The sequence below is a fragment of the Aethalodelphis obliquidens genome, unplaced genomic scaffold, assembly GCF_003676395.1.
Source record: "Aethalodelphis obliquidens isolate GAN/ISIS:26980383/991018 unplaced genomic scaffold, ASM367639v1 scaffold77, whole genome shotgun sequence".
Lineage (NCBI taxonomy): Eukaryota > Metazoa > Chordata > Mammalia > Artiodactyla > Delphinidae > Aethalodelphis > Aethalodelphis obliquidens.
In genome coordinates this window covers 1,654,142-1,676,239 of record NW_020838021.1, presented here as the reverse complement: position 1 = coordinate 1,676,239, position 22,098 = coordinate 1,654,142, and the positions used below count along the sequence as shown (strand labels likewise).

The 22,098-nt window shown below is 38.3% G+C and overlaps 1 long non-coding RNA gene across 1 annotated transcript; it reads right to left on the bottom strand.

The window, feature by feature from the left end:
* Nucleotides 1-298: 298 nt before the first annotated feature.
* LOC113612415 (uncharacterized) lies at nt 299-20,117 on the bottom strand. Its single transcript, XR_003429850.1, has 3 exons — nt 20,016-20,117; nt 19,799-19,802; nt 299-325 (listed from the first exon to the last, which is right to left on the bottom strand). It is a non-coding gene; the product is annotated as an uncharacterized LOC113612415 (long non-coding RNA).
* Between the last annotated feature and the right edge of the window lie 1,981 nt (nt 20,118-22,098).

Genomic DNA, 22,098 nt, shown 5'->3' with positions numbered 1-22,098 from the left:
ATAGGTAAAATGGGTCAATTTAAGGGTGGTGGATGGAAAGTATACTTTTGGTGGTGTAGTGTATACAGAATTCAAATTGTAATGCTGTACACGTGAAACGTACATAAACTTATAAACCAATGTTACCTCAATTAAAAAAACAGCTTCTTTAAAATGTAAAAAGTCATGTTAATTTTCTTTTTTTTAATATTTATTTATTCATTTAGTTGCGGCATGTGAACTCTTAGTTGTGGCATGTAGGATCTAGTTCCCTGATCAGGGATCGAACCCGGGCCCCCTGCATTGGGAGCACAGAGTCTTAGCCACTGGACCACCAGGGAAGTCCCTCATGCTAGTTTTCAAACTTGAAACTTCTCTGTGAACCATAGTAGGATAACTTAAGAAATATTAACTGTGAGAAAAACTTGTTCCATTTGTAATAGTGATACAAGTAACTTGTATTTAATTTTACACATACAGACGTTCACACATACTTAATGTTACATTGTAGGAAATTTGCGTATTTTATTACCTCTATTTGGAAACGTGCATTATAAACACCCTTTATGGTTAGACTATTTCTTTGAATTTAACTAAATAAAAAAGACATAGTTACTGGCATATTCAGGTAGTAACATTTAATTTTTCTTAACAGGACAAGGCAAGATTTTAAGGTTCAGGAATATAAAAACATTTTCCATGTGTAACTTGTTTGATTTTTGTGACTAATAAACTTCAAAATTTATATTGTTATTATTGTTTTTCTTGTTTTTGATCTTTTTCATGAAAGACTGTGTGTATATATCAATACCAAAATGTCACGACTAATAGTCCCACTTATTCTTCCACTATTACAACTAAAGTACATTTCATTAATCTCACAAGACTGACTGACATGTACACCTGGCACTTTATTTCGGTAACCACATAACATTTTAAAATATTTGAAGTTTGCATTTATAAGCCAAGGTGGATATGAATAACAAAGCTGCCAACTTGAAGGGGATTGTAAAAAATGTAACACTTAGCTCAGCCTAAGATGCATCTTGAAATATTTGTTATCACGTTAAGAAGCATGAGATAAGTGACAACTCTCCAAGAGATGATAATTCTTCTATTATTGCTAAAAAAAAACCGTGTCAGATCTTCTACTCAAACTCTGTTTTTTCCAAGAGGACAGTTATTTTTACAAACCCCAGTTTGTTCTAGATTGACTTCTGGAAGTTCACTTACCAATTATCACTGACTGTGCCTCAATAAGTTAGCTATTAAGAAGCAGTTGGAGTGGTTAAATTCAAAGCATTAAGTCCAAGTCAAAATGTGTATCTAATATTGTGATTAATAATTCAATAAAATATAAACATAACAAAAGAAAATAGTAATCACTATTCATCATTAATGTATTTCTATTTCTAATAGCTAACATTTTGCGTGTTTACTAGGTGCCAGGTTCCATGCACACTGCATGTGCAATCTCATGTTAAAATCATAATAATACCATTTTACAGATCAGGAGATTGTCTGACATTGCAGCATTCCAGTTGATATACAAAGAAATTGTGAAGAAGCATACAGTTGAAGTAGTAACTAAACTTATTTTAAAAGAGGCATTTTTCTTTGGTGGGACAAAATTATAAAGCCTTCATTATAGTAATAGGTTGCTAATAGATTATGCTTAAATATTCTTTAACTAATGGGTTAAAAAGATCAGCACAAACTATTTGTTTAAAGAGCATTTTAATTGGCAATATTTTATAATTATGAGCTATTAGATCATGTTAAATGTACCAGTTATCAGCTATTACTAGATTCAATGGAGATGCGAATCCATATTTATGGAGTGATGACCCAGAAAGGGAATGACTGAGAATTAGAGACTAGGAAATTAGAAGGTAATGTGGAACAACAGATTAAGGAAGTCTAGACAAATAGGAACATAGGAAATTTATATCTGAAAGGTCCAAGGGAGTCTAGAAACAAACACAACAAATTAGGGCATTTTTCCAAGGAGTTAAATGTTAAACATTTTTCAGGTATGTAGGTTCTTGTCCTAGAACTCTGACAATAGGTAGTGGCTCCACAAATATTAAGACCACGGTACAGAGTAAAAATTTGCAGAAAATTGGAAGGACCAAGAAGCAAGATAGAACCCAAGTTGCTGGAGAACATGGATATCAAGGCCAGAATTCAGGCATGAGGAACAAAACAGATGTACAATTAAGGGAACTAAAGAAGAAGGTGGTTGTTTGATCACAAGAAAGAATACAAGAGCCAAATTTGGGGAACAGAGCATCAGTTCAAAATTGGACAAGCAGGAAGTTGGCTTGGTGGTAAGTAAGCGGATGATCTAGGAATCACTGGTCTTTTTATTTCTCCTACCCTAGGGTCAGATTGTTTCAGAACCCGTGAAGGTTAGAGTTTGGATATAATGGAAACCAGTCGTGACGTCTGGAGATTCCAGGAACGAGAATCAAACTCAACACTATAGCATGAACTATTGGAAACATAAAAATCAGGAAATGTTTGTTTGTTTGTTTGTTTACAATCACTTTTTCTCCTAAAAAATAAACATGAGTTTTCTGTGGTATAAGTTTATCTACACATTTTTTAAATGTGACTAAGAAGGCAGTACATTAATGCTATTTTTCTGAGCATTTTCCAATTGATGAAAGTGATACCAGATTTTTTTGAAACTCTATAATAATTTTTAGTCAGAGACTATATCTACAGGATAGCTCTAAAATGGTTTAAAATAAAAAGTTAATAATTTATGCTTTAAAAAATATAAAAGTTTAGGGCTTCCCTGGTGGCGCAGTGGTTGAGAGTCCGCCTGCCGATGCAGGGGACACGGGTTCGTGCCCCAGTCCGGGAAGATCCCACATGCCGCGGAGCAGCTGGGCGGGTGAGCCATGGTCGCTGAGCCTGCGCGTCCGGAGCCTGTGCTCCACAACGGGAGAGGCCCCAACAGTGAGAGGCCCGCGTACAGCAAAAAAACAAAACAAAACAAAACAAAACAAAACAAAACAAAACAAAACAAAATATATATATATATAAGTTTAAAACAAGATGATTTCACTAACCAACTTTTAAAAATAAACCTGAACTGAGCAAATCTAGACCTTTCAATCATGTTAATATGGGCAAACAAACTTTCTTTTACTCTTTTTAGTTTAGGCTCCCACACTAGGCACGGGATTATAAAGAGACTAGAACTGATGGGCAAGAGTGACAATTCCAATGTTAAACTAACCTGGCCAAGTCATTACAAAGAAAATTGATTTGTAAATATATTCTACCTACAAGAGATGCTGGACTGTAGCAAATATATTGCTACTATGGCACTGTAACCTCAATGTTTATGTCTATTTTGACTTCTACATTAATTTGTTTTGGGGGTGAATTTTGCATACTTTAGGAATATGGTTTATTTTAGAATATGGTTTATTGCATAATATAGTTCCTGGATATAATAATTTCTGTCCCGGAAATTTCAACCTGAATTAAACATATACATATATACAATAACTGAAATTATCTATCTCCAGACTATACAACATATTCGGAATCCAGGAAGGGATCATTAAACAAGATATGCTCAGAGTATAACAAGATCTACCCCTGCAAATGTTTACCCCGGAAATATTTTGTTTTTATTATCACCATGTAAATTTAAAAAATAATTTTGTGCCAAAATATTTGCTTCTGTGGCTCAAGAACTCACAGAGGGCCAACATTGATTGAGCACTGATTCATCATTAGGAACTTCTAAGATTCAGAGAAATATAATATTTAAAGTTGGAGGACTCCCCTGTGACATTGAGGTTGGGATGCTATTTCTATCAGATCAAGGATACACTATACATGTGCATAATGGTAGCTACACACGGTAGCAATTCCATTTTTTTTTAAATCTATAAATGGGATCACCTTTACTACTCTTTTGACTTGAAGTGAACGTGAAGTAGACTTGACATTTATATCTATTCAGGTCAGACAGACTTAACTCTACATGGTGCAATTCCAAGAGTCCCTCAGGAAAGACTGCTCAGTCTTAATGAATGCATAGGCTTGCTTTATGTTTTCCCAAAGCCAAGCAAGGCTCAGTTTGAGCTTGGCTAATATCCAGGTTCGGAGAGCAGAGAAACATGAGATGACTGTGAATATATTAATAAAAAATGCAGAGCACTGGTAGTTTTAAGAAAAGAAGAAAAGAGATAGTAGGTTGCCACTTCAAAAAGTGTCATGGGCATCGAATATGTAGCATATAGACCTAGCTAATGCTTAGGTCCTGATAGTTCGTAAGGACCCATAAATGAAGGCTCAAATGTGAGAAAACTTCTGGGAATACAATTTACCCAGGGATCAGGAATATAAATGTACCTCACTTACATCCTACTTTATTAAGTCAAGACCTGGATTTTGAGTAATTTGAGAAATCAAATTTGAAGAAGGCACAGTAGACTCAGTTAAGTAGCAATGACAAAATTTACAAAATACAGTGATTTGCTATTATTTAGATCAAGCCTTTTATTCTAATCCTGTGAAGCTTAACTGACATGTAGAAGTTTAGGCAAGGCACAGTAGGCAAAACTGCTAGAGATGCCATATAGCTTGAGAGGAACTGGCATAGTGACAACTAATGAGGATTTTTTAGTCTGGAAAACTTCCTTCAAATTGTATCAGATCACCAGCAGTGGTTTGGTAACAATGTGAGATCATATTGAGTTTGTTATTAAGATAGCAGTAGTTAAATTAATCAATTTTAATTAAAAAAATCTTTAACCCAATATTTAATCTCTCACAAAAGCAAGGAGCATGTATTATAGAATTAAATAAAATGTACTACATATACAGGGTGCTGTAGGAAATACAAAATAAATAAAGCATAATATTTTATCTCAAGAAGTTTAAAGTTATTAAAGAAGGTAAACATGTTCACCAGTGCACTACTAACTAATGAAGAAAAGAGTTAGTGCTAAGTCGAAATATATGCTATGATAAAACAGCCTACTATCCAATTTGTTGATTATTTATAAAGAAAACCTTCCTTAAAGGAAGTTCAGAGGTTTTGGTTCTTGTAGGGTTTTCTTCTTCATTTCCCATAATAGTTTTTCCAAACATTGAGGAAAAAAAGTTTATTTTATAGTCAGAGAAATATTGCTATTTTTTTGGCTTCACAGTGGGGAATCTCGCTACAATCCTAAAAGAGAAACAGAAGATATCAAAAAGAGAGAAGCACACAGCATCCCTAGCATTTCTGCAGTTAGACTTGTTACTTATGTAGTGTATTGGCTGAGGCTTTTTTGTTTGTTTTTTGTTTTCTAATTCAGTTATTAAATGCTTACATAGTTCTTACTCTGTTTCAGGCACTACTGCTATAGCACTGATCTCTTTCTTTGCCTTTCAAATGAACAGTGCTTTCAAGTTGCTTACCTGCTTACTGGTATATTACTTTGTCCCACCCTTCCCTGTTCAACCACTCTAAGAACTCTAGGCCTTTTCTCTGCTTCCCTTAATAAAATACATCTATTTAAAGGATTTGCCAGGTGATGGTATGCAAATACGTGATAACCTAATGATGAGGGAGCAAATGTGTTTAATGGTGTATTTACTAACTCTGATCTATTGGCTGCCCTTCTTAGAGGCACTAGGTTAGAGTTCAGGCATTTTGTTAGTTACTCTCTCTCTCTGTTATCCCATTTAATACCCACTACAACACTCAGAGAGACATTGTATTCTCATTTTACATATGTGGAAACTGAGACTCAAAGGTTCGGATAACATGACTAAGGATTGGTATTTGAACCAAGGCATCTCGGACTCCAAAGCCTGTGCTTTTTCCACTCTTGAAGACATTCTGTCCTAATCCTGAGATGGAGAATACCTGGTATGTATGCTTTCACTCTTCTGTTCCACGTTCTTAGTGGTCAATGGTGAATAGTCACAATCCATTTCAGCCCAGTACTCTAGCCGCCACTACAAAGCTGACTGAAACTGACATGAGAAATGAGATAGTTTCATCACCCTGGCCATAATCCAAATGTGAAACTTTTCTCATTTTGTATGTTTAATGCCTTTAAATACTTATTTTAAACGATATGAAATCTATCCACAGTTGTCTGCAGGTAACACTCGACTCAGACTGACGAAAGACAAAAAGAAGCCAGAAAAGGGATCAAAGTTCAGTTTTAGCACCATGGCAGTTTTCCAAAAAAGGAAATTTATAGGGTTAAAAATAAGCTAAAACAAGTGTTTTTCCTACATCTAGATCAGCAATATTCTTTGCTGAACCAAGTTGAAAGACAATTTTAATCTTAGGGTGATGACGCATAATTAAACACATAAATGTCAAATTCAGAAACAACCTTGAATTCAACCATGAAATGTATATTTTATTTATTTATTTTTTTGTGGTACAAGGGCCTCTCACCGTTGTGGCCTCTCCCATTGCGGAGCACAGGCTCCGGACGCGCAGGCTCAGCGGCCATGGCTCAGGGGCCCAGCCGCTCCGCGGCACGTGGGATCTTCCCGGACCGGGGCACGAACCCGCGTCCCCCGCATTGGCAGGCGGACTCTCAACCACTGCGCCACCAGGGAAGCCCATGTATGTTTTAGAATAATTATCTCAGTGCTAAGACATATAAGGATATAAGGAAGATGTGAGAGCTACCTGTTCATTTCTTTCCCAAGCTAAACAGCAAATGCCTTTCAGTCAAATCCATGTATTCATTTAAATGAACCCAGAAGCTCTTGTGCACTATGGGTAGCTGGCTTGCTGCTTTTTTGCATTAAATGCATTTCTAGGACTCTATTTCATAAAACAGGCATATATGTGGAATTATTTTTTATTATTTATTTATATTATATTTTTACTAGTTAAGTTTTAATTTGTAACAATTAAATCAGTGGGGAATATAGCAGTTTAAGGTTATTGGGGATTAGTATATATTATACTGAAAAATATACATATTTTTTCCATTGTAAGATGTAGCAATAGGGTGACAGCATATGCATTTTTTCTTTGCCGTATCCTTGCTAAAACTGCCACAAGAATATTCCAGTAATTTAATTTAGAACATTTTATTGCAGACGTGTATTAGTAAAAACAGCCTTCTCAACCAACATTTATGTTGGAGTGGTATAGAAACCAAACTGACATCACTGACAAGCAATAAAAATGGTAACAATTACAAAAATAACAGTGACTTCTAATACCTATATACTACTTTTTTGTTTATAAAGCACTCCACATACACTTTGCTCATTTAATCTTCATAATAACCACTAGATTGCTTATAGTGTAGGTCAGTGGTTTTTCACTTCCAGAAATATGATTCAGCAGATCTGGGTGGACCTGAATCTTACGTATTCATCTGCAGGTAATTCTAAAGGAATATTGGTACCCAGAATTCTGATTCACTCAGACCAGCAAAGTAAGCAGCACCTGGGAGCTTGTAAGAAATGCAGAAACTTAGGCCCCACTCCAGACCTACTGAATAGGAATTTGCCTCTTGTCAAGATTCCCCAGGTGATTCATATGTCCGTTAAAGTTTGAGAAGCAGTGCTCTAACCACACTTTGTAGGCAGCTATGGTTATCCTCACTTTGAAGCTTAGTGACCTCATCTGCAGATGAGCAAGCTTTCAGTCAAAGGTCTCTGCTAGCACTGTCATTCATTTATAGGATGGTGAATAAGACATATACAGTTCCTGCCTTTATGGAGTTCATAGTCTACTGCAGGGTTTACAGTCATCATCATCATCATCATGGTCATCATCATTGTTATTGGTAGTCTTATTAAAGCCAGATACTACAAGGATAATAGAAGTAGACTGAGAAGAGGAGGATCGAATGCTTTTAATCGGCAGTGTAGTACAAGAAAAGGCAAGGAAAAGTTAGCATATTAGTTGGGCTTCATAGAGAGAGCAGTCATGGCAAAAGGTACCTATGGCTGAAGAAGGGTATAGGAGGGAAATAGGAGAAGGACGAGAAAACAATACTTGTCCCGAAGTGTATAAGTCATTTTCACAAAGTCATAGTGAGTTCATTTTGATAGGTAAAACATTTTGTGTTAGATATAATAGACAATAGGGAAAATAACACATGTGAATGCTCTCTAGCTCCTGCCTCAACATTTTCGTAGTTCTGGCCTCCCTGGGGTTGTGTGCCCAGGGCTTACTCACCTCTTCTGAAGGTTTTAGAAACAAGCTCTATCCTGCTGTTGTTATAAGAGGACTGATTCCACATGAATCACCCATCACTTCTCAGGACCTAAGTCTCTCTCACGTGAATGTACGAATGGCAGACACACGCAGACACACACACACACACACACAACTGCTTGACCTAATGCTTCAGGGGTGAAAAGTAAGGCATTCTTAGATTGAATTTCTGCTTGTCCCAGAGTACACACCAGGAACCCATTGCTTGTATTGATAAATCTCTTAATTAGATGATGGGATTCACTCTCAATTAGAGAGACAGACTGAGGTGTTTCCTTTAAAGATAAAGCTATTGCAAAGTGTGTGGAGCAGTTTGGTAGTGAAAAGGGCAACTAGGCACGTCACCTGGAGCCTCCTTGCATTTGCAGGTGTGAATACACAAACAAAACAATTACTCCAGTCAAGAGGTACTTCACCAAAGCTCAGAGAGAGAAGGGGAAGAATCAGTGCTGATGAGTATTTAACAAATGTCCTCTGAAATTAATTCCCACCAAAAAAGATAATCACCCCCAGCTACACTACTTTAGTATACTTTTCCTGAAACCCCACTGAATTTCTGGAAAAGAAGATGAAGATCATACTTAGAATGCAAGCAGAAACAAGCACTTTTCTATGAATTTACTGCATCTAAAAGTATCTACTGTTTTACTCAGGTAGTCAGCTGTATTTTGTGCCATTTCTTTCATCCATCCATCCATCCATCCATTCATTCAATGAGTAGCACCTATATTGTACCCAACTCTATACTAACCACGTAATCACATTCAAATGTGTGAAAGAATAAGTCACTGTCCTCCAGAAGTTCATTAGAAAGACATTTGGCAAGACATTCCATCAGATAGTTAGAGAAAAAATTAAGTCCATGTGTTAGAAAATGTGTAATGGAGAGCTGTGTGTGTGTGTGTGTGTGTGTGTGTGTGTGCACGCGCACACATGTGAGCATATGCAGGAAGAAGTCTAAGAAAAATTAGAACATGCAGGATGCTTACTAGTATGTTGGAGATGAATCATAATTTAGGTCTTGAAAAGAGTGCAGACTTCGCATTAGGCTGCTTTTAAAAGATAACAAAAGAACCTGTTAAAAAGCTGAGAATCCAATTACTAATTAGACCTTTTTTGGCTATAGGATGTCAATTGTACAGCTTGATATTTTCATTAAATTTGATTGGTTATCCTAGTGTATAGACCATCCCACTTTTTTTTTTTACTTCATCCAATAGGTTACTAATACATATTTTCATCCATAAGTTACTCATTATATAGGAAATACTTGTATGTAGGCAAAATATGCCCTCAAGAGCTCTACAAAGATCTGCTGTGCAGAATAAATAATTCTTCAACTGTTTTTTTGCTGATATTACAAGAGAAAAAGATCTTTTACTGCAAAGGAAGAAATAAGGCTTAAAATTGAAATCCAAAAGGAAAGAGAATGCAGAAATTTAAATACATTTTTATGTGCAAATGAAGCCAACCCTAGAACCAGGAGATTTACCAATGACCCATCTCAATGGTGATGATTTCCACAGTGAGTGGCCTGGGGCTTCTTTTGACTTAGTAAACCTAAGGAAAGTGGTACAAATTCCAGGGGCCAGCAACAAACCACAAGATTTTCCTCTGTTCATCAGGCATAACTAAAATATTTTCAAGGGAGTTTCAATTAAACAATAGGTCAAATATATGTTTGAATTTAAATGTTTATTGTTTAGGCATTATATTGATAGATAGGCACCTATGAGAGAATGAATCAATGTCCTAGATATTTAAGCATATTGCAGACATGAAGAGAGAGTCAACTCATTTGACAGTTTGTTGACTTTTTGGGATACATACTAGAATTTTAAAATAAAATATAAATGTCAGAGAAGTTTCTGCACATATTTTACTATGATCAACAAACAGCTGTCAGAAAGTACCAGACAACCAAGAAAGTTTACTTTTACTTTGCACTTCCTTTTAATGTAGGCAACACAACTAATACTTTTGTGTTGAAAATATACCCTGTTGATACTTACAAGATGCCTTGCTATTAAAAAATCAGTTCTCCCTATTTCATGATTGCAATCTCAGAACTCAAGAGATTCCCTCGGTAGATACTTATTAACATCAGATTTACAACTTACTCTCCAATCAAAAGAAAAAGTTCAACATTTTTTCCTCCCAGGGAAACCACTAACTAACAGTTTTGTGAACTCATGCCATCAATATGTATTCCTTCTTTTGCAACTTTGATTCAGCTGAAGATGTATAAGACATCAATTTCAATAGCACAGAAACAATATTTACACTGCTTTAGGCTTTATTTTCCTCAGATGATTTGAGCTGTTATAGTCTGAACTCTAAGCATAGCAATCTGACTCTGAGGCTCTAGATTTTGCACAATGTGCTCACCCCAGAGGTACTGTTGTCACAAAACATGTTGGTAATAAATTATGGGGAGTTCAACGCAAGCCCATCCTCATTATAGGAAGACCAATACAAAGAGTTTCTTTCTGATAATGTGTCCAGGACAAAATCTTGGGCCCAAGCAAGAGAAAATAATTGTCTACTTTTTCAGTCTCATTTTTTATTCTTTATACTTTCTGCTCCAACACTACCAATTCCCCTGTGTCTCCTCTGTTTGGTAGTTATTCCTTTTTTAAATTTATTGAGGTATAGTTGATTTGCAATGTTGTGTTGGTTTCTGGTGTACAGCAAAGTGACTCAGCTATTTCCCTGTGTCTCCTTGTACACACCACAATGATGCTTGAGTTGAACTCTGCTTAGCACTGTCCTCTCTGAAAATTCGTTCTTCAAACTCTCCACCCACTCAGCCATTAACACACAACTCTTACCTTAGCTCTTTCAGAAAAGCCTTTTTTTCCGCCTTCAATCACTTCCTCACCTCCACCCAGGCTGATTTAATTCTCATCCCTCTGGTTCTCTTAGCTCTAGCTATGCATATATCATTTTTATAGTGTTTCACCTTAGGTATATAAGGCTAAAATAATGGAGAGTCAAGAAGAACATTTGAAAAACACCCTCCTTAGAAGGATGTTCCATTGAAAACAGACATACAACATCCCAGAGGCCACCCACAAACTACCAGATTTTTCTTTGTTCATCAAGCATGACTAAAATATTTCTCAAGGGCTATTTCAGTAATACAACTTGCCAAATGCATGATTTGCTTGAATTGAAATTTTCATTCTATTGTTTAGTAATAGAGACAGGCATTTAGAAACCAAGGTGTACTTAACTCTCTGAGATTACTCATCGCTAAGGTTGAGTGAAGAGAAGAAAGGGCTGATGCTTACAATGGCTTCCATAAGTAGATCTGGGGGGAAAGGAGGGGTGAGTGATATCAGACAGCAAAACAACTGTGTTGTTGTCTTCTGGGAGCCTAACAAACCACACTGGTAGTTGGGAGAAGGGTGATAGTGACAGTAAATGGCATAGAAATCTCTGGAAAGGAGACAGTTCTCACTGATATCCCAACCCAAAGCCCCCCTCACATAGCCAAGCCAGTGTTCTTATCTCCAGGTACCTAGAGGTCTAGGTGGTATTCATACATAAGTTCCTGTGTCTCAACCCCTCTGGAGATCCTGAAGTCCTCATGGTCTCAGTCTTCTGCCTTTGCTACTAGTGATGACATTTATGAAGCGACTAGGATGGAGAATGCGGTAAAGAAATATTTGCTTTTTCATCCTCTTCTCCCTCTCAATGTATTTTAGGGTATACTTTGTCTTCAAGGACCAATCACACTTCGGCGTGGCTTGCCCCATACGGTAGAGGATAATAATTCACAACAGAGTGAAACCACAGATTTCTGAAGGATGTTTCCCTCTCCTCCCCTCACCTCTCTTTTCCTCCTGTGGTCTTTTGGAGACCTGAACTTTTCTACTGCATTGACTTTATAGAAAAACAAAGTATTTCATGGGTGCTCCAAATCTAAAACCTCTCATTTTATTCCATATAGCCATAAGACAGTAAGGATGTTGGTGTGGAACTCCATTTAATCATTTTTACTTCAAAGTAGATTTTAAATGTAAACAGTATTTTATATGACTCACAAGAAGAAGATGGAATTTTTTAAAGTGCATCTCAGTATATTATACATAGTTGTCATTCCTTTTTTGTTTTGTTTTGTAACAGTTTCAATGAAAAAGTACAAAATAAAGGCCCATTTTCTTGGGTAAATAATGCTGTTTTGAGACCTCTTTAAGTACTGGCAAAAAGTAATGCTACTTTATATTAACCTTTTTTTTTTTTTTTTTTTGTGGTACCCGGGCCCCTCACTGTTGCGGCCCCTCCCGTTGCGGAGCACAGGCTCCGGACGCGCAGGCCCAGCGGCCATGGCCCACGGGCCCAGCCACTCCGCGGCATGCGGGATCCTCCCGGACCGGAGAACGAACCCGCGTCCCCTGCATCGGCAGGCGGACTCCCAACAACTGCGCCACCAGGGAAGCCCTATATGAACCTTTGACAATGTTTTGACTCACTCTAACTGATATATACGAATTTAACACTTGATGTTAATTGTTAATTGTCAATACTAAATGACAACCCCCACCCCCCAATTCCCAGCATATACCTTCTATCCTTATTAACACCATAGAAAATGTATTTATTGAAAGTTCACTGACTGGTAGCCTTGCCTTTGTGCAAGGTGGTAAATTTAGGATATCATTATGCATATTCAGATGAGGCAAATGAAGCACAGAATGTTTAAAAATCTCGGAGGAAAGAACAAAACTAACTGGCATTTCAACCCCTGCAGAAGGCCTGATATCAGTTGGGAAATAGTACCAGAGCTACCCAAGAAGCAAAGTCATCTAAACCTGATGATGTATTGTTTCTGCTTTTCCAGGACTGAATTAGCAGCTTCCATTGGGATCTTTAAATCACTATCCCTTAAAATTAGATAATAAGGGTTTAGGGTGCAAGCTGGCACCTGGCATTTGTATCCATACTATGCAAAAGTCGGCATTCAAAAAATACACTAAAAATGTGAGATATTTGCACACTTGTTATCCAGCAAGCAATATCACAGAACTCTATTCATGTAGAGCATCACTGTTAAGGCAGCACTGAAATTCTGCCAAAGAACATGGCATGCTCTTCCTTGTATAAGTTGCATGTCTGATATCAGCCAAAACCTACTAGGCAAATCAGTCATATGGCCCACCTGTATTCATCACCCATCTTGGAAAGGCACTGGAAACCTTAAGATAAGATTTGACATTGTAAAAAAAAATTAACAAACAGAAGCCTTAATTAAATAAAGTTGGGAGACCAGAAGGAGGAGCTCTCGTGCCCTGTGATGATAGCAGAGCCCAACAAGAAGAGGAAAGACTCTTCTTTTTAACTGGCAAGGACTCAGTCAGTGAAAAGCCATGGACTCTTGGTTTACTCTAGCCCTCCCAACTTCCCTTTCCTCTCTGTAAAAGAGTCCTTCTCTTGCCATTTAGGGAACTTGCACGTGGTTCGCCATGGTTTTAGACTCCAAATTGCAATTCTCTGCTGATCTCAAATAAACCCATCTTTGCTGGAGAAATAGCTGGCAGTCTGTTTGTTTCAGGTCAACATTTTAGTGGCCTATAGATTTGGTGGCCAGAGAAGATTCCTGATGGCTCCAGGGCTGGCGAGCAAACACATGCAGTACCCACGGTGGAGCCCACTGCTACTCATTGCTTTTCATTCCAACCCTGGAGTTTGAAAGCACGTCTTTCTCCTGGATTCAAGCTCACACACTCTTTGTGTTTGATGCTCTCCAGGCTTACTGAGTATCTATTTAAAGGTTTTGCCTTTCTGGTTAAGGCCTTATTCTGTATGCAAGTACTTGTTTGGCACTCCGGCCTGACTCTGAGAAGCTGAAGCTATTTCACTGAAGCTGGCTAGTCTTCAACCTATTCCCTTTGGAACAGAGGCTGCTTCTCCTGGAGCTGGCTAGCCTTCAGCCCATTCCTGTGGGAACAGTGATTATTTCTCTGAAATGGTGCCGGGTTTTTCAGTCTTTGGCCTATTTCTTTGGAAAGGCTATCTTCTGGAGATTGGCTGTAAAAAAAAAAGCCTGCAGCCTGGCTCCTCCAGGACAGAGCTGTCTCCTTAAGACTGGCTGGGATTGGCTTGCGAAATGTTTGAACTGAGCCGTTTGTGCTGTACGCTGTTTGAAAACTGTTCTTTAGAGGAAAAACCTCTAGGAAATGGAATCCCAGTTATCTAAGTGTTTTAAGTGTGCCCCCCCCGCCACCAGGGACTACAGCCAATTTTATGTTTAAAAACTGTGGTCTTTCCCATATGCATTTCTAACGAAAAGGATTGACCTGACCCAAGGCAATTTAGAAATATCAATGGCCATTATGGGGAACTTCTGAAATCCCCAAACTTAATTTCCTTAAAACCAAATTAGATTACAATAGCTCAAAAGACTTCCAGAACTGAGTGGTATGCCCTATTTTGATTGGCATGTTGAGAGTTCCCAATGTTATCAGGAGTCTAAAATTGCCTCTCTGCAAAATAAGATGTTAAGATTAACTGCAGCAAACCAACAAGTAAAGAAAGACAAAGTGGCTCCTCCTCCGGCGCCATCTTGTCTCTCCTCCTGCACCATCTTCTTCCTTCCCTTCTGTGCTGCTTATGCCCTCGATTCCTCCATACTGATTCTCCCGCCAACCTTCTCCCTTTCTCTGAAACTCTTCCCACTGCTATTTCCTCTGAACTGGTTAGAACACATCACTTTAAAGACGAAGCCTTCTGAGGATCCAAAGGCTAAACCCTTAATTTCTTATACTCCCTGGAATAAAGCTGAACTGTGAGCCTGAGTCAAAGATTTTCCCAAAGTAACCAAAGGTCCTCACAGACTCGCTGAAGAATTTTATACTGTCATCCAAACTTATCAACCTTGTTTCTCTGACTTACATCAGCTAGTTCATATGCTTATCTGTAAAGGCCAGGCCTGGCATTGGATGAAAACCACTAATTGGGAAAATCCTGACTCTCAGATTACAACTCAGATTACAACTGGGAGTCCAGCTCACCGATTTATTATGATTAGGTTCCAGCCATCACTAGGTGACTTCATCAAGCAACTCCTAGAGCTTTTCCAAAGGCTGTTGATTAGAACAAAATTCAGCCTTGCACACAAAAATCTGAAGAACTGGTTCATGAATATTATAATCCACTTCAGATTGTTTTTATAGAAAATTCTGGTCTTCCTTCAGGTGTCGATTCTACCCAGGTACGTTTTAACTCCACATTTATTAATGGGCTGTACTGGGACCTTTCCCTTCTAGTAAAAAGGACCAGGGAGTAATAGGAAACTATGTCCACTCCAGATTTACTTACTCTGGCAAACTTGTTCTCTTGTCCTCTAGATGACTCATTCACAAGGAGGACCGCAAAAATTCTTCAACTCCAGCAAAGGAAGGCTCCTAAGCGATAGCAAAATCCTCCTAGTTTCTGCTATTATTGCAAAAAGCCAAGCCATTGGAAAAGAGATTGTTACAAATTTAAGCATCTTATGTGCCTTCAGCCTTCTACCCAGCCTTTACAATGTCCTCCCAATTCTCAATGGCAGGGCTCTTCCTAACAATCCTCCCTCTTAATCAGCTTGGAGAAACATTTCTCCAAACTGGAGATGAATCTCTCCAGTCCTAACTGACACCAGGTAGGCTGAGACTTCTTAGAGAAGTATCATGCCAGAATTTCTTTCTCTAAAAAGGGAAGAAATAATTCTAAAATATGATAGTAGTCATCAAAGTAACCAACCAGGTGAATTAAATGACGCTTTGACAACTTTATTTGTTCCACCTCTGCTGGTACCAGAGCAGATTCTGGAAACATCAATCATTTGTCCAAATTGAATCAGCTACCACTTTCCTTATGGGCAAAATCTCCAACTGATGTTGGCAAAAGTCACAGCACACCTCCCATCAGGATTCAAGTAGACACATAAAAACCTCTTCCCAGAATTAATCAATACCTTATAAGTAAAGAAGCCCTTCAAGTCATAAAGCCCACAATAGAAGATTACAGGCTCAGGGTCTCATTATCCCTTGGGCTAGCCCCTGTAACTCTCCCATCTTACTGGTGAGAAAACCTAAGGGCTGAGGATGGAGGTTTACCTAGGATCTCCAAGCAAATAAACAACGTTGCTATCCCTCAACACTCTGTTGTTTTTAACCCTCATACGTTAAGAACATCCATTCCCACCAGAAATAAATTCTTTACTGCAATTGATTCATCTAGCACATTCTTTGGTATTCCAGTTGATGAAGCTAGCCAGTGTCTTTTGCCTTTACTTGGGAAGAAAAACAATTCACCTGGACATTGATGCCTCAGCGTTATACTGAGAGTTCTTATTTCTTGCAAATCCTGAAGGCTGATCTGGATGACATAAAGTTCCCTAGAGGTTCTACTTTGTTGCAATATGTAGATGATTTGCTTCTTTGCTCTCCTCAAGCCTCTTCACAGGAATACAGTATCCATTTGTTAAAGCTTTTAGCCTTAAAGGGACATAAGGACACAAAAGAAAAATTGCAGTTTGCCCAAGTCTAGGCTCGATATTTTGGGCATGTGATATCACAACAAGGGATACACCTAAATCCAGGTAGACTTCATTGTGTTCTAAATTTCCCAAAATCTAAAACTAAGCACGAGCTGTGAGGTTTTCTCAGCCCAACTGGTTATCGCCAAAATTGGATTCCAAATTTCTCTCTTACAGCCAAACCGCTATATGTTCTACTCAACAATAATAACCCCAACTCCTTACAGGAAGAATCAGAAAACAAAGCCTCTAAGGCTTTAGAGGAGAGTTGGATGAAGCCACCTGCCTTTGGGTGGTTATTATTATCAGATCTCCCTTTTCTTTTCTGCATACGAAAAGCAAGGGAATGCCGTTGCATTATTCAAGCAAAATCAACAGAGACCACCATCTATCCATGATGTGTTATAGCTAGCAACTGGACCCTGTGGCATGGGGATACCACACTTGTCTTACAGCCACTACAGCCACTGCTTTTTTGATGAAGGCCACCAATAACTCATTGTAGGATCCCCTCTAACCATTTTTTGTACCCAGTGCAGTAGAAGTTCTCCTGAATCCTCATCACACTGGACATTTCTCAGCCTCACCTCCTATGAAGTTCTTCTGTTACCTACATCTCACCTAACTCTTTTACATTGTAATAACCTTAACCTGGCTAATCTCCACTCCGTCAACAATGAAGTCCCTCACAATGGCTTAACACTGAAGGATCACCTCCTGATTCCTCATAACAATCTATAGGAAATTTCACTGGGTAATGCTGACTTCTCATTGTTCACAATGATTCTTATTTAAAAGGTGACAATGGCAAATATTGTGCTGAATACACTATTACAACTCCTTTTGATGTTATTGAGGCAGCATCTTTATGTATGGCTACTTCAGTCCAACTGGTTGAATGATACACCTTTACATGGGGATGCATTTTAGCCAAGGACAAAACTATCAATACTTAGACTGATAGTAGATATGCTTTGGGAGTAGCTCATGATTTTGGAATGTTGTGGAAGCAATGTAGCCTCCTTGCTTCTGATGGAAATAAAATTTTAAATGGCCTCTATGTTCAGGAATTATTTAATGCAATATATTTATCTGCCACTTTAGCTATTATTAACATTCTGGTGCATTCTCAACTTGACTCTCTGGAAGCTAAAGGAAATCACCTTGCTGATATTTCTGCAAGGAATGCTGCCCTTAAAGCAACCAACAGCAGCCAAGCCTGTGTCATGGTCCAAAGGGATATTTTCCTAAATGATAATTCAGAAAAACTGGCTACAGAGGCCCAACAATTGGCCTCAGAAAAGGAAAAACAAGGTTAGAAATTCAACAATTGCTGGTTTTATTTAAAAAGGGAAGCTCTATTTTGGACCAAATAAGAACCCAGTCCTACCGGAGACTCTAAAAGTCCCACACTTCACCACTGTACATACATTAAACCATTGATCTACTGACAAAAACAATAGCCTTCATGAATCAATATTGGTGGGGAAAGATTAACAAGGCCACAAAAAGTGCCTGCCTCACTAGTCCCACTTGTCCAAAGTACAACCCAGGGAAGCCTGTTTGTATTGCTCCCAGACATTTTTAAACTACCTAATGGACCATTCAAGGTCTGGCAAATGGATTTCATATAACTTTCTCCATTTCATAGATATAAATATGTTTTAGTCATAGTCTGTATGTTTTCACACTGGACTGAAGCCTTCCCTTACAGACAGGCTACTGCCTCCTCTGTGGCTAAAGTCCTTTTGAAAATGATTATCCCTACCTGGGGAACTTCTCTCAAACTTCATAGTGATCAAGGAAGCCATTTACCTGGCCAGGCGCTTCGACAAATCTGTGCTGTTTGGCCAGTTTTACAACACTTTCACTGCACTCACCACCCTCAATCCTCTGGTTTAGTCAAACACACTAACAGCATTATTAAGACTCAATTGGCAAAATCTGTAAAGCCTCTCCAAATACCTTAGCCACAGGTATTGCCACGATCCTTCTAAACCTCACATCCACCCCTTTCGGAATTCATAAACTCTCACCCTTTGAGATAGTCACAGGATGCCAAACGCACTAGGCTACTGCTTCTTTTGACCCACAACTGATAAAAGGAGAGATACTCCAATATTACAAAGGCCTAATTCTTTTCACTAAAAATAACCATAATTTGGTAGAGCAATCTTTTTCACAGTGTGCCCTTGGGAGATAAACACCTTAAACATCACACCTTGCGACCTGGAAATTTCATCTATTGGAAAAAAAATCCTCCAGAAGGACTCTATTCAACCTCACTGGAAAGGCCCCTATCAAGTACTGCTAACCAACCCTTGTGACACCAAACTCCAAGGAATAGAATCTTGGATACACATGATACACCTAAAGAAAGTGCAGAAAACTGAATGGACCTGCACATCATCTGGCGACCTGAAAGTAAAGGTTTTCCAGTACTAAAGCAGATGACATCTGATGAGATAGCTTTCCCAAGATATCTGGACCAGGCCTGTTGGAAGTTTGTCACCAAACCTTTGATGATGACATACACTTCAGATGATCTCCAATGTCTATGATTTTACTAACATATGAACTTTAGATAAAAAGTACCTGAGGGTTCTCCCTCCTATTCCTCCTTGTTTCATAGGTTTCCAATCTGTGCACTTTCCCTCTTACACGAGACACTACATCCAGGAAAGGTCCTTCCAGACATTGAAGAAAAAAATGCCTCTGAAACTAGAAAACCTGACTCTTGATCAGCAATGCTTTCAGAGGAAGATCTTGATCAAAAGGCAGAAATGTAAAAAAATTAATAAACAGAAACCCCAATTAAACAGAATGGGGAGACCAGAAGGGGGAACTCTCATATTCTGCAACAATACTGGTGCCCACAAGAAGAAGAAAGACTCCTCTTCTTTCTTGTCAAGGACTCAGCCAATGAAAAGCCATGGACTCTCTGTTTACTATAGCCTTCCCAACTTCCTTTTTACCTCTATAAAAGTGTTCTTCACCTGCCTTGCAGGGACTTGCACAAGGCTCGCCATGGTTGCAGACCCTGAATTGCAATTTTCCACTGATCCCAAACAAACCCATCTTGGCTGGAGAAATATCTGGCAGTCTATTTTTTTCTGGTCAACAACATAAATGTCACTACTTCTCCAGGGACGTTGGCAGATGATTTATGTACAGATGTCTCACAGTATCCGCAAGGGACTGGTTGCAGGACGCCCCACAGATAGCAAAACCTGTGGAGGCTCAAGTCCGTTATATAAAATGGTGTAGTATTTGCATATAACCTATGCACACCCTCCGGAATACTTTAAATCATCTCTAGATAACTTATAATACCTCATACGATGTAAATGCTATGTAAATAGTTGTACATACAATGTAAATGCTGTATAAATAGTTGCCAGCATTTGGAAATTTGAGTTTTGCTTTTGGGAACTTCCTGAATTAATTTTTTAATAGTTTCAAGCTGCAGATGGTTGAATCTGCAGATGTTGAACCCGTGGAAACAGAGGACTGATTGTACTGACTCTGACAGTGACAGAGACTAAGTGCTTGCCAAATCAAAAGAGACTCCTTCCCTGACATCTTTACCAGTTTACTCCATACTACTAAAATTTCAGAAATATCATAGAAATTTCAACCTATTTTTTACGAGTCCAATTAGGAGTTTTGTGAATAAACACTGACAAAAGATGCTACCAGTAGGCTACTCCCAAAGAATAAGAGAATTAAAAGGGATATACACTATACCTCTCCAACAATTGGCTAAAAATTAAATAATTCAGGTAGGAAATTCGATGATTTACAGATAAGTAACTTGACTAATTATTTTTACACTTCCAAGTCAGCAAAATTTTATTTAGCCAAAGCCAATAACCTGTGGCCATGCAAGTGGCAAGAACTGGGATGAAAGATAAGAAGGAAGCATAATATGTCACCCTTGATCTAGAAGAGTTTCTAATCTCATTTGGGAGATAACACTGAGACATATGAAAAAATTAGAAAACAAAAGAAGATAGTATGGACGCAAGTGCCAGATTGAGTGGTACAAGTAATTGACTATTTGACACTACCAGGCCCCATAAAATCATTTACCTATAGTTGCTCTTTAAATTGTCCAAGCCAAAGATTTCTCCTTAAATAATCTAACTAGATCTTTATTGGTTTCTCATATCGAATAAAGATGCTAAATTAACACTGTCCCCCAAATCATACTTGGAATAACTCATCAAAAGACACTTTAAAACAATCAAACCAAAATTATACCAAGGAAGGAATTTGTATTACATATAAGACAATGTCAGATACATTAATGGAGAGTAGGCAGTGGCATAATCTAGTTACACCCAAGTCTCCAGATGTCTATCACCACGTCAACAAAGCCTGCTTCCTATTTTCTTTGCCACTCAGAAAACATTTCTAAATCTTAACCATAAATAACTCTACTAGTTTGGTGTGATCAGTAATTGACACCTTTCTTTCCCCACTAATGAGGTGGAAACCAACTGAGGCCTAAACAAGGAGTAAGGCAGCTTTAGAACTAAATGTCAGCATTATTACTGATGGAGCTATTGAAGCACTTGCATTAGGTGTGTGTCAAAGGTGGAATTCCTAATGCTGAACCCCAGTAACAGGCGCTGTGTGGTAAAACGCTAGCCTCTCCCTGCAGGGAAATAGCTAGGCCTTGAAAGACTTAAGGCACAAAGTAGCTGAGTAAAATGAATGTTCTCTGCAGAGAGACTGAGATTAAAGAGAAAGGGAGAGAGTGCTGAGTTCTGCATGCCCAGTTCTCTCTCTTGAGTCTACCAATTGGATAATTAAGTCTTCTTCCTCTGAGAGAGGGATTCAATAAGGGAAAGCACAGAGAAGCCTAACTGATGTTCCTATACAGAGACATTCAGGACAAAAGAGATGTTTTAGATGTTTCCTGCTCTTCTGCACCCCTCGTAACATATACTTTCAAGCACACCTTATTCCATGAAAAGGTGATATTGATACAATATATAGGCAGTATGAGTAGTGCTAAAGAACTCAGGCTCTGGAATGAGACACAGGAAGATACGAGTTCCAGCTCTATGACTTACTAGCTGTATGACATGAGGCAAGTTAATCTTAGAGTTTCCATTTCCCCATCTGTAAATAAGAGTACAATCATAATACCTAATCTATAGAGTTATTTTGTGAGGATTATATTAGTTAATCCATGTAACGTGCCTAGTAGACAGACATGTGATGAAATACTCAGCGATTTTAGCTTCAAAGACTAAAATGATTTTAGTTTACAAATGAGTCTGTGTAGTAGGATTAGAAGGATGCTTGAAAGCTTCACCTGTCTAAGTAATCTGTCCCGATATTCTTCCATATTTCCCTAAAATTA